The 13,143-nt window shown below is 34.3% G+C and overlaps 1 pseudogene; it reads left to right on the top strand.

Moving 5' to 3' along the window:
• The first annotated feature begins 296 nt into the window (after positions 1-296).
• LOC111147998 overlaps positions 297-13,143 on the top strand; it is an 83,919-nt pseudogene continuing 71,072 nt past the window's right edge.

The raw sequence follows: 13,143 nt of genomic DNA, 5'->3' as shown, positions 1-13,143 counted from the left end.
GTTTCTGTATATTATCTAGATATTTCTTCAATCAGCTGACACACCTGAAGTAATTTAGATAGTCTTGTCATTCAATAAATCCTTGTCTTCTTATATCTCCAACAAATATACTCTCAGTTTCTGAGATGAAATACAGGATTAGGAAAACTGCCTTCTGTTAAATCATACCAAAAGGGTTTGAATTTATTATTTTTGTAGAAATTAAGATCCTGAAAGGAGTTGCGCTGGCTATAGCTACTCTAGTCCCCAGGAACAGGCAACAGTTCGGTTGTGGGCAAGTGGCCTGCAGGATTTGCATGATGAGTTTGTCCCTCAATCCCAAACCTTTCCTGAAGGGACTAACAGGAAAACCAAAAATGGTGGAACCTAAGTGGGAAATGGAGTACAAAGGCTACCTGGTATCTGTAGATGGCAATATGAGCATGCAGCTCGCAAACACAGAACAATAAACCGATGGAGCATTGTCTGCACATTTGGCTAAAGATTTAATAAGGTGTAATAATGTCCTTTATATCAGGGGTGTTGAAGAAGAGGAAGAAGATGGGGGAAATGAAAGAATAGCATCTTTTGTGAGGAATATTTTTTATATATATTTTTAGACAATAAACATTTATTTTTAAGGAAACTGAAAGTAAATGCAAGATGAAGAAGTCTAAATCACATCTTGGGAAATGGGAGTAGTTTTCAGCGAAGTATCAGCCATGTGATGATGTTAGCTTAGATTTGCCTTTTATCTAAATAAATATTTTATTTTAAAATAAATAAAATAAATATTTTATTTAAACAAATACTTTATATAAAATAAATATTTTATATAAAATATTTATTCAGAGGTTACTTTTGATAGATACTATACATTTTGTATTCATGGAATATGTTATTCAGAATTTTAAGCTGGAAGAAGTTATTCATAATTATTTTAAATTATAAAAACATCGAATCTCCAAATCTTTCAATGATAGCTGTAGACACATGTATAATGAATTTGAATGGACTGATTTAAACTGGTTTATGTGAGGATAATATACCCCTTATAAGATAAGAACCTTTAGAGTGATTCTTAACCAAAAGTGAACATCAGAATTATATGTAATTTTTTAAGAGACATACACATGCCTGTTATGCTTTCACCATCAACTTAAATTGACTGGGCCAGATATTTATTTTTTTTTAAAGTTTTCCAAGTAAATTTGACACACATCTCAAAATGATGAGTATGGTGGTTACTCAATTTCTGTTCTAATGGTGACAAGTGAAAAGCTGCATTAGTTTATGTAAATCATGGAAACTGCTGAAATAAGCACTCCCCAAAATGTCAGTGGCTCAGTTAATAAAGGTTTATTTCTTAATCAAATCACAATTTGTTATGGGTCATTCAGGAACTAATATCCTTTCATGTAGTAGTTTCTAGTGTCTGCAGTTCCTTCACTTAATACTACATAGATAGCCCTTAGAGAAGAGAGGTTAGGCCTGCTTTTAATCACCTCATTCCAGAAGATCATTTTGTTAATAGAACACATTACATTGTCCCAACTAAATGGAAGGGAGGCAAGAAATATCAATTAGCAATGATCCAAGGAGAAAGCCACAAACTTTGATACTGGTGATTCCCTGTAACACAATAAGTACCCAATAAATATTTAAAGATAAATATAATTCTGAAACATTATTTCTAATACTATGTGATCCTTGATAGTCTTACAACTAAATATGTCTGACTACAGAAATTTTAATAGATCAATACGCTGAATACTTTAAAACAAATCTCATATTAGTCTGGTCCTGACTAAAAATAAATAAATTACCTACTTCCTCAAAAGTTCTAAGACAGTTGTTTAATTAGTTCAACTCTTTTAAGATGCCCATTTAATTTCACTGAGAAAAATTGGTCAAATCTATTTTTCATTGCACCAAGTAACTGTATGTAATGGTACAAGGTCTTCGACCCAACAATTATTAATGTGTATAATTGCTCCAAGTGTTGCAAAAAAGGGAGACATCATCTCGTAATGGGAAATTGCACTGGTCTATGAAAATTACACTTCTGCTACAGATACAGATTTACTTCTTATACTCTATTTGACTAATTTTCTTCCATGTGAATAAGCTCTGATCTCCCTCTTTATTTTTTTTTCAAAGATTTTATTTATTTTAGAGAGAGAGGGAGAGCGGAGAGAGAGAGAGAGAGAGCAGAAAGAGAGAGAGAGCAGAGAGGGAGAGTGAGATGGAGAAGCTGACTCCCTGCTGAGCAGAGAGTCTGACTCAGGGCTAGATCCCAGGACCCTGAGATCATGACCTGAGCAGAAGGCAGATGCTAAAGGACTGAGCCACCCAGGTGCCCCTGATCTCCATCTTTAAACCCAGAATATATTTTCAGTTCCAAGGAAGAAATCATTGTCCTTTAATCATCAACTTGTGCAATATGCAAATCTAAAGATTAAAGGGAATGTAAGCTGGGCCTATAGGATTGGTGAATTATTTATAGCTTCTGTGACATAAATTTCTACCTATTTTGTGGTGTTTTTTTTTCAAGGATGATGTGAGGATAATGTATAATGTGTATTACATTACAAAATACAGCTATAAACAAACTAGAAACTTAATATATGAGGTTGACCCTGTGAAGTTATTTATGAAGATGTGGTAAAGCTAATATAGAAATTTCTTGATCAGTATTTGTTGAAAGAGTGAATAAATACAAAAAGATTAGTTTGACAGGACCTCCCTACAGCTCAGACAGGGATACCAGACTTAAGAGTTTTAACACAGTAAGCATCTAGGAGACGTTTTTGTCCAGGCAAGTGATGCATTTCTTTTTGTGAACTAATTCTTGTCTTTAAGAGAAAGAGCTACTATAAACTCTGAGATTTTTGCTATTCTCAGTCAAACAGAACCTATGATAATTTTTAGAAAGTAGTTGGGGACAATTATTTGCGGTGTGGAACTAATCATGATTTGAGCCATTTAACTAAAAGATCTTTTCAAAAAGTCAAATATTAAAGATACGTCAAACAAAATGAGGTCCCTTATCAATGTTAATCTAGGATCTTAAAATCATAGACAACTAATCAAATTTTAAGTGCATAATGTTACATGGAAGAGTTTAAATCGATCACTAAAAGATAGGATTGTTTAAGTAGGTGTGAAAAATTGAGATTAAGAATAGGTGCTACTAAAGAATAAAGTTACTATTGGGGGGGGACTACAAGTAGCTACAAAAAGACATTCTGAATTAAGAAATTCTTAAATACAAAATTCGTGTTTAATAGTGTCAAAGTGAGGAAAGATATGGACTCTTTAAATTCAAATTTGCATATTCACATTTGGTAAACCCCAGTCCAGTTTGCAGTCTCAATTATTGTTACTATGTTAAACTAACTCTATTTAAAACATAATTCATTATTTCTGTATGCATACTTCTTTTTAAAAACTTTTTACAAATGCAGTTGACATACAATGCATATTAGTTTCAGGTGTATAACATAGTGATTTGACAAGTTTATACATTATACTGTGCTCACTACAACTATACTTACCATCTATCACTATACAACACTATTACAATATCATTGACTACATTCCTTATGCTGTGCCTTTTATTCCTATGACTTAATCATTCCATAATGGGAAGTCTGTATCTCCCACTCTCCTTCATCCATATGCCCATTCCCCTTACTCTCCCTACCCCTGCACCCGGTCCCTGGCAACCAACAGCTCGTCCTCTGTATTTCTGTATTTACAGGTTTAATTCTGCTTCTTGTGTTTCTTTTTAAATGGCATCACCATATGGTGAGTGCTGTGAAGTGTGTAAACCTGGCGATTCACAGACCTGTACCCCTGGGGATAAAAATATATTATATGTTTATAAAAAATAAAATTAAAAAAAAAAAGACACAGGAAATGTATAAAGTTTGGCAAATTGTGCTATATTAACATTAATAACTTTTGATTTGTCAAATGACACTTCTTTTTTTTTTTTTTAAAGATTTTTATTTATTTATTTGACAGACAGAGATGACAAGTAGGCAGAGAGGCAGGCAGAGAGAGAGCGGGAAGCAGGCTCTGCGTCGAGCAGAGAGCCCGATGCGGGGCTCGATCCCAGGACCCTGGGATCACGACCTGAGCCGAAGGCAGGGGCTTTAACCCACTGAGCCACCCAGGCACCCCTCAAATGACACTTTTATTAGTAAAAAGCAAGTCTCTGGGTTGGAGAAGTTAATTGCAAAATATGTATCCCAAATAAAGAATTTATATTCATAAAAAATAAATAAATAAATAAATAAATAAATAAACAGCATCACCAAATTCATAAGTGATGCCTGACTTTATAAGAGAATAAAGACTTATCCTTCACTCCTCTTTTTCCATACTACTATTCATGGTATTTCTTCTTCTTCTTTTTCTTTCTTAAGATTTCATTTTTTATTTATTTGAGAGAGAAATAGAGAGTGGGGGGAGAGGCCGAGGGGGAGAGAGAGAGAGTCCTAAGCAGACTCTGTGCTCAGTAGTGAGCCTGACATGGGGCTCAATCTCACAACCCTGAGATCATGACCTGAGCCGAGAAATCAAGAACTGGACACTTAACCACCCAGGTGCCCCTATTCATAGCATGTCTAAGGAAACACCAAATACTGCTTACTGTACTTTTTAGCTCAGAGATTATTACATCCACTGATTGCTTCAAAAATATCCTAACTAGTTTCACTGTCACTAGTTTTGCCTCAATTCCCACAATGCTATCATATTTGTGTTTTCAAACTTTATGTCTGATATGTGCTTTTCCTAAATAAGATGTTTTTAATGGTTGCCTATAAAGTTCCACATGTCTACCCCATCAGCTAGCAATTATGACCTAAGGGACAAATTTAGTCCACTACTTATTTCTGTAAGCGTGACAAGCTAAAATGATTTTTACATTGATTATATTTTAAGTAATTATATAATTACCTAAACAATATCTTTGATTGTGCCTCTTGGTCTATAAAACCTAAAATATTTACTTGTTGGCTCTTTATAGAACAAGATTGTAGACTCCTATGTGAGCAAACTGTGAAAAGCCCATTACATACATTGTTACCCTATCAGCCTACTCTCTCACTACACCATTAACTCTTAAGTTTCTAACCAAGCCGATTCTGGAAATTGTTGAATGTTTAGGAAATAAAATGCTCATTCTCAGCTCTGAGCCTTACCTCAGTACCCTCTAAGTCTGACACATTTACCTATTCTATATCATTGGGTAAGCCCTTTCTTCCTTCAACTTCAATTTACCTTCCAGGAAACTTCATAGAACTTCTTTGTTCTAAGTAGGAGTCAGTTTGGTTCTCTGGCAAACTGTCATTTTTAAATCTGATAGTACTTGCTCTTCAGTGGAATGTCCACTAAATGGCTACCACAGTAGCTCCCATCTAATATGTTCCTCTGCACTAGGACTTGCCACATCCCTATGAAGAGATGGATCCTATATCTCTACCCCTTGAATCTGGGCAGGATTTCCAACTTTACTAATATGCTATGACAGAACTGACACTATGACAGATGTGAGATGATCCCCTATGAGGCCTGGCAGCTTGTGACTCCTGCCACTTTGAAGCCGCTGTCCAGGTAAGAACTGTCATTACCCTGGGTCCATCAAGTGTCAATTAGCCTGTTACCTAATAATCTGATTATATGATGAAGCCATGGTGAATGCTATGGCATCTACAGACAGAGAGGTATAGGGGAAATGAGACACCAGGCACATGAATGAAGAAGCCACTGTGGAAGCAGATCTGCCAGCCCTGATGCTCTATGTTATAATATATGGATCAGAGGCAAATTGCCCATCTGAGTTCCTTCTACATTCCTACACCTATAAAATGTAAGTGAAATGAAATTGTAGTTTCCAACCAATAGCTTTTGGGAGTGGTTTGTCACAACGCAATATCCAGCCAGAACAAAATAACTTCCTCATTGCTAATTTGTTTTTCCCATTTGAATGTAAGGTTTAGATGACTGAATAGAATTCTCCCTTACTGAGTTTGTTTCACGAAGCTTGGCATATGGGAAATACCTGTTACATGCTTATTGAATGAATGAGTGCATTTTCAATGTTGAATATAAGACTGAATATGTAAAAGTTCCAGGAAGTGGGTAGCTAGCAGATGCTGTCTCCTATGGAGAGAAGAAAAAATAAGGGAAATGATAAGAAAGTGGCAATAATGGTAAGGAGGCAGAAAGTGGACTTATATGGGCAAGAGGGCAAATACTGGGGAGGAGGTGGTATGAAGGTGTGTTGGGGGTTACCAAGACCAACTCTAGATTTGATGATTCATTAATGGATTTAACATATAGTCTAACTAATGACTATGATTTATTGTGGTAAATGAATATAAAGTAAAATTTCCAGAAGGAAAGCAGATGACGTGAAGTCCTGGGAAAACCAGGTACACATTTCTAAAGGTTCTCTCCTGGGGGAATCATACAGGATGGTACCGGCAATGAGTTGTGACAGCATTTGTGAAATGTTGCCAACTAGGGAAGCTCATTAAAGACTCAGCATCCAGCGGTTTGATCATATAGGTAGCTTCTGCCTAGCACATACAGAAATTCTAGACATTCAGAGTAAATCAGGTGTTCAGTATAAATTATGTTTATACAAATAGTTTAGACATAGTAAATAAGCCACTCTGATCAGTTCTGGGGATGGTGGAAATCCTCCCGATACCTAAGTTTCTAGATGACAGTTGAGGGACAAACTCATAAGAAGGTCTTTCAAAGAATAGCAGTCAGGGGGTGCCTGGGTGGCTCATTGGGTTAAAGCATCTGCCTTCAGCTCAGGTCATGATCCCGGGGTCCTGGGATCAAGCCTGGGTATCAGGCTCTCTGCTCAGCAGGGAGGCTGTTCCCCCCACCCCCGCCTGCCTCTCTACCTACTTGTGCTCTCAGTCTGTCAAATAAATTAAAAAAAAAAAAATCTTAAAAAAAAAGAATAGCAGTCAGGTCTTCTATTGTAACACTTTTATGCATAGAAGGGAAAGGGTATATCGTCCTTAGAGGCTACCTCAGCCCCTCAGACACTGTCATTAGGATGTCATTTGTAACTCCTGAGGAAAAAACTTAGTGCTGTGTTAACCTTATATCAAGTAGATCCACATTTTCAGTTAGGACAATCCTCTACTGACAGTCTTTAGCAGAACATGTAAAAAGTTAGTTTTTAGTAGGAAAGATAAACAGATTCTTCCCAAACAATTCTTACATTAAAAGAGAATCTTTGAATTTTTTTTTTTTTTAATGCTACAAATACTAATTGACTACCTGCCATGCACAAGGGCATGTGCTAAGATCTTTAATGATGTCTTTCAAATAGGGACTTCCCATTAGGACTTAGAAAAACAGAGTGGAAGACTGACTAATACAGAAATAACTACAGCATAATCTGGCAAGGGCTAGACTGGAGGCCTACATGGTTTGCTTTTCGCACATATCAAAGGATACAGCTAATGCTGTTGGAGAAAATGTTGGGAATATCCCTCTTCTGAAGTGCCTGGTGGGTCAAAAGTTTAATTATGAGTGGGATTTATTAGGGCAGAAACAAGAAGGGGTTTGCCTTTTCAGTAGAGAGAATAATTCACCCAAAGGCTTTAGAGTCCATAACACATTAAAGAATTGCAAGTAAAGTCTGTTGCTAGAATGCAGATCTTTGAGGGGAAAAATTAGAAGTGAAAATGAAAAATCATGCGAATTGAGATTATTAAACAGATTTCATGGGCACAATAGCAGGTCTAAACTTCAAATAAAGGCGATGAGAAGTCCATGAAGACCTTCAAAGTAAAAAGCAAGGGTTAGAAGAATTTAAAAATGTATTTTCAAATTCTGATGTAAACAATGGATTACAGCAAGTTTTTCTTATTTTAGTTTTTTATTATTTTTATTATTTATTTATTTAATTTTTTGTTTATTTATTTATTTGTTTTTTATTTTTTAAGACTTACTTTTTAGACAATTTCAGATTTACAGCAAAGTTGAGGGAAAGATACAGCGATTCCCAATATATGCTCTGCCCTCACACATGCATTGACTCCTGTATTACCAACATTCCCCACAAGAGGTGGGGAATATGTTAAAACTAATGAACTACACTGACATATCATAATCATACCATAGTTTATATAATGGTTCACTTTTGGTGTTGTATATTCTATGGGTTTGGTCAAATGTATGGTGACATGTATCCAATATTACTGTACTATCATATCTTTTGCTGCCCTAAACATCATCCTCTGTGCTCCACCAGTTTATCTTTCCTTCATCTCAGTCCCTGGCAATCACTGATCATTTTGCTCTCTCCACAGTTTTGCTCTTTCCAGAATGTAATGTATTAGAATCATACAGTATATAGCCTTTTCAGATTGGTGTCCTTCATTTAGTAATGTGCATTTAAGGTTCTTCTATGTTTTTTCATTGCTTGATAGTTCATTTTGTTTTAGTGCTGTATAATATTCCATTGTCTAGATGTGCTACAATTTATTTGTCCATTCACCTACATACTAAAGGGCAACTTAGTTGCTTCCAAGTTTTAGCAGTTATGAATAAAGTTTTTATAAAAACGTGCATGCATGTTTCTGAGTGGACATAAGCTTTTAACTCCTTTCAGTAATATCAAGGAGTACAACTCCTCCATTACATGACAGAAGTATCTCTAGTGCATAAAAAACTACTAACTGTCTTCCAGAATGGTACACCATTTTGTATTCCAGCATTATAATAGAGTTTCTGTTGCTCCACATCCTTGCCAGCATTTGGTGTTGCCAGTGCTCCAGACTTTGGTCATTCTAATAGGTATACAGTGGTATATTATTATTATTTTAATTTGCATTTCTCTAATGACATGAGTGTGCAGTATCTTTTCATCTGCTTACTTAGCATCTGTATATTTTCTTTGATGAGATGTGTGTTAAGGTTTTTGGCTCTTACCTATCAAGTTATTTTGTTTTCTTTCTCTTATTTTAAGAGTTTTTGTATATTCTGGATAACTGTCTTTTATCAGATATGTCTCTTGACAATATTTCTCCCAGTCTGTGGCTTTTCATTCTCTTGATATTGCCTTTTGTAGAACAGAAGTTTCAATTTTAATGAAGTCTAGTTTATATATTATTTCTTTCATGGGTTGTGCCTTTGGTGTTGTATATAAAAAGTTAGTTATCACTATACTTGAGGTCATCTAAATCTTCTCTTATGTTATCTTCAAGGAGTTTGATAGTTTTGCCTTTTACATTTAGGTTTGTGATCTATTTTGGGTTAATTTTGGGTAAGGGTAAGTCCATGTCTAGATTTAATTTTTGGATACAGATATCCATTTTTTCCAGCACCATCTGTTGAAGAGACTATCTTTGCTCCATTGCATTAATGGCGTTTGCTCCTTTGTCAAAGATCAGTTGACTATACAGATGTGGGCATATTTCTAGGCTAATTTTTCACTGACTTCTTTGTCTATTCTTTGTCAAAATCAAACTATCTTCATTTCTGCAGCCTTACAGTTAAGTCTGGAAATTGAGTAGTGTCAGTTCTCCAACTTTGTTCTTCTCCTTCCATATTGTGTTGGTTATTCTGATTCTTTTGACTCTCCCTATAAACTTTAGAATCAGTGTGTTGATACTGACAAAATATTTTGTTTGGATTTTCATTGAGACTGAATTTACTCTGTAGACTGAGGTGAGAAGAACTGGTATCTTGACAATATTGAGTTTTCCTATCCATGAACATGGATCATTTCTCCATTTAGTTTTGCCTTGACTTCATTTTTCAGTTTTGTAGTTTTCCTCATCCAGACCTTCATAGATTTTGTTAGATATATACCTAAGAATTTCATATTTTGGTCCTAATGTAAATGGCATTGTGTTTTTTAGTTTCAAATACAACTTATTCATTCCTGGTATATAGGAAAGCAACTTGGCTTTTGTATATTAACTCTGTTGTACAACTTGGCCATAATTGTTTATTATTTCCAGGAGGGCTTTTTAAAAATTTTTGTGGATTTTCCACATAGATGATATGTCATTTGTAAATATAGACAGGGTATTTCTAATCTGTATACATTTTATTTCCTTTTCTTGTCTTATTGCATTAGCTATTACTTCCAGGATGATACAAAAGGAATGGTGAGAGAAGACATTCATGCCTCATTCCTGATTTTAGTGGCAAACTTTAATTTCTCACTATTAAATATATTGGTTGTAGAATTTTTTATATACTTTTTATTAAGTAGAGGTAATTCTATCCCTAGTTTACTGAGAGTTTTTATCATGGATTGGTTTTGAATTTTGTCAAATGCGTTTTTCTGCACTGATTGATACAATTGTGTAATTTTTCTTCTTAAGCATATTGATATGACAAGTTGCATTCAATTTTTTTTAAATGCTGAAGCAGTGTAGCATACCTGGTATAAATCCCACTTGGTTGTGATGTGTAATTCTTTTTATACAATAATGGATTCCCTTTGCTAATACATTTATTGAGAATTTCTCTATGATCATCAGAGATATTGTCCTATAGTTTTCTTGCTATGTGTTTGGTTTCAGTATTAGTGGTTTTCATAGAAAGCTAGAAGTATTTCTTATACTTCTATACTCTGAAAGAGAATGTTTAAAATTGGTACATTTTCTTCCTTAAGTGTTTAGTGAAATTCACCAATGAACCCATCTAAGCCTTGTGCTTTCTGTTCAATAAAGTTATTGATTACTGATTCAATTTAATTTATATATATATATATATATGCCTATTCAGATTGTCTTCTTTTTTCTTGTATGGCTTTTAGCAAACTGTGTCTTTCAAGCAATTGGTTCATTTTATCCAAGCTATCATATTTGTGTCTTAGTAATTTTTGTTCTCTTTTTTTCTTAGCCTAACCTTCAGTTATTTTTATAAGGCCTTTTGCTTTTTAAATTTCTCTGCTATCACAAATTATTTTCTTTATATAGACTTTAAACCAATTCTAAATTCTTACTACGTAGTATATGTGAAAAAATATATTTACATTGAATTTATATATGATTTATAAATATGTAGACTATGCATACATATACAAATGTGTCTTATTATCTACACCTATGAAATGTGTGCAATGTGTGATAATAAGGAGTTTGTCAGTATGCTGAGATATCTCTCTCTCTCTCTAAATATATATACACATACACACCTATACATACATACACACTTACACAAGTATTAACTATTGTACTCTAAAATATTAATCAATGATTGAGGCTACTGCAATAATTTTGAAGCAATGGCAAGGCCAGGTCTATTTTTGGACATTGAGAACAAACTATTTAAAGAAATCTCCCCAAATAAAGTAATACATAAATTTTCAACATAAATTATTGTTTAAAATAATATTAATGCCTGGAATAGCTAATGGCAAATAAAGGGATTCTTCAGAAACCAGAAAGCAAAAGAAAATGAGAGATCTAACGAGAAACAGGAGAGTCAAGTCAGCTTTTCCCCTGGGATTATTTATCAATTCCTGGAAGCCAGAATTTGAAGAGTTATACAACTAAGTTATTGGGGGACAAAGAAAGAGGCCCAACAGGATGAGAGTTCAGATTTAAGGATCCCACACAAAATCAAATAATTCAAGAAGCAATTCTCTCAGTAGGTGAAGTCAAAAGAAAATCCAATTTTATGGAAATGGGGAGGATGCCTGAGTGATTGATTAACTCTTGGTCCTGAGCCAGAATAAAAAGCATCTGTGGAGAATTTATAAGTCTCTACTCACACAGGTCTGTAAGTTTAAATCTATATTCATTTGTATCACTCTCCCCCATCCCTCTGCCAAAACTACCCTGAGATTTAGTAAAACAGCTCAAAATTGGTAGAGTCCACAGGCGGTTGATAGAAACAAATGCAAGTCCTCTTTAGACTAATATATATCCTTAATCATAATTTTACATAATTCTCAAAACTGAGAATTCAAGACATAGAAGCTCATATTCAAAAACAACTAAACACCTAAGGAACTGAAGCCATCAACAGAAGCCATTAATAAAACAACAACAACAACAACAACAACAACAAAACACACACACACACACACACCCCTTAAGCTAAATACTGGAGCTATAGAATATAATATAAATGGGTTTTATATACTTAATGAAATAAAAAATAAAACGAAAGTATGATAAAGGTATAAGATACTAACAAATCTGACAAATTTGAAAATTAACTAAATAAGTTTTAGGGCTGAAAAATAAAGTAAGTTATGTAAAAATAAGATAATGAGTTTAAAGTTCAGATTTTTCACAGTTGAGATAATTAGTGACCTGGAAATTTGTAGTAAGAAATTACACAGAATGAGGCAAAGAGACAAAGATAATTAGGTAAATAAAAATAAAGACACAGTCATAAAAAAATAGAATATAGTAAGATGGTGTAGCATACATGTAATTTGTGTCCCCTCAAAAAAGAGACAACAGGAAAAATGGGCATGAGCAATATTTAGAGAAATAATAGCTGACAAATGTCGGGATGAATGAAATAGCCAAATTTTGATTTCAGGAAGTTTAATGCATCTAAGATGAAATTATACACACTCACAGACACTCACTGACAAAAGTTAATATAATTATAGAAAACCAAAGACACCAACATAATTATAAAACACAGCTCAGATAAAATATAATCGAAAAGGAGTAACAGTTATATGAAAGCTAAATGCTCAGCAGAAAGAAAGCTTCATCAGAAAACAGCATGATGTGGGGCACCTGGGTAGCTCAGTTGGTTAAGTGTCTGCCTTTGGCTCAGGTCATGATCCTGGGTTCCTGGGATCGAGTCCCACATTAGGCTCCCTGCTCGGTGGAGAGTCTGCTTCCACCTCTCTCTCTCTCTGCCTGCCTCTCTGCCTACTTGTAATCACTGTCAAATAAATAAATAAAATCTTAAAAACAACAACAACAAAAAAAAAAACAGCATGATGATATCCTCAGCTACCAAGGAAACATAATTGATATGGTAATTCTATACCCTGTGAAATTATTTTTCATTTTCTTTAACTTTTTAAAAGAAAGTTAATAGAGTAAAACCATAAATCTCACAGATTTATCTTAAGAAAAAAAACAAAACATTCTGGAAGGAAGGTCTAAAAATTGAGAAAGGCCAGATTGT

The sequence above is a fragment of the Enhydra lutris genome, unplaced genomic scaffold (assembly GCF_002288905.1).
Source record: "Enhydra lutris kenyoni isolate GAN:26980312 unplaced genomic scaffold, ASM228890v2 scaffoldscaffold18, whole genome shotgun sequence".
Taxonomy (NCBI): domain Eukaryota; kingdom Metazoa; phylum Chordata; class Mammalia; order Carnivora; family Mustelidae; genus Enhydra; species Enhydra lutris.
This window is presented reverse-complemented; position numbering and strand designations above follow the sequence as displayed.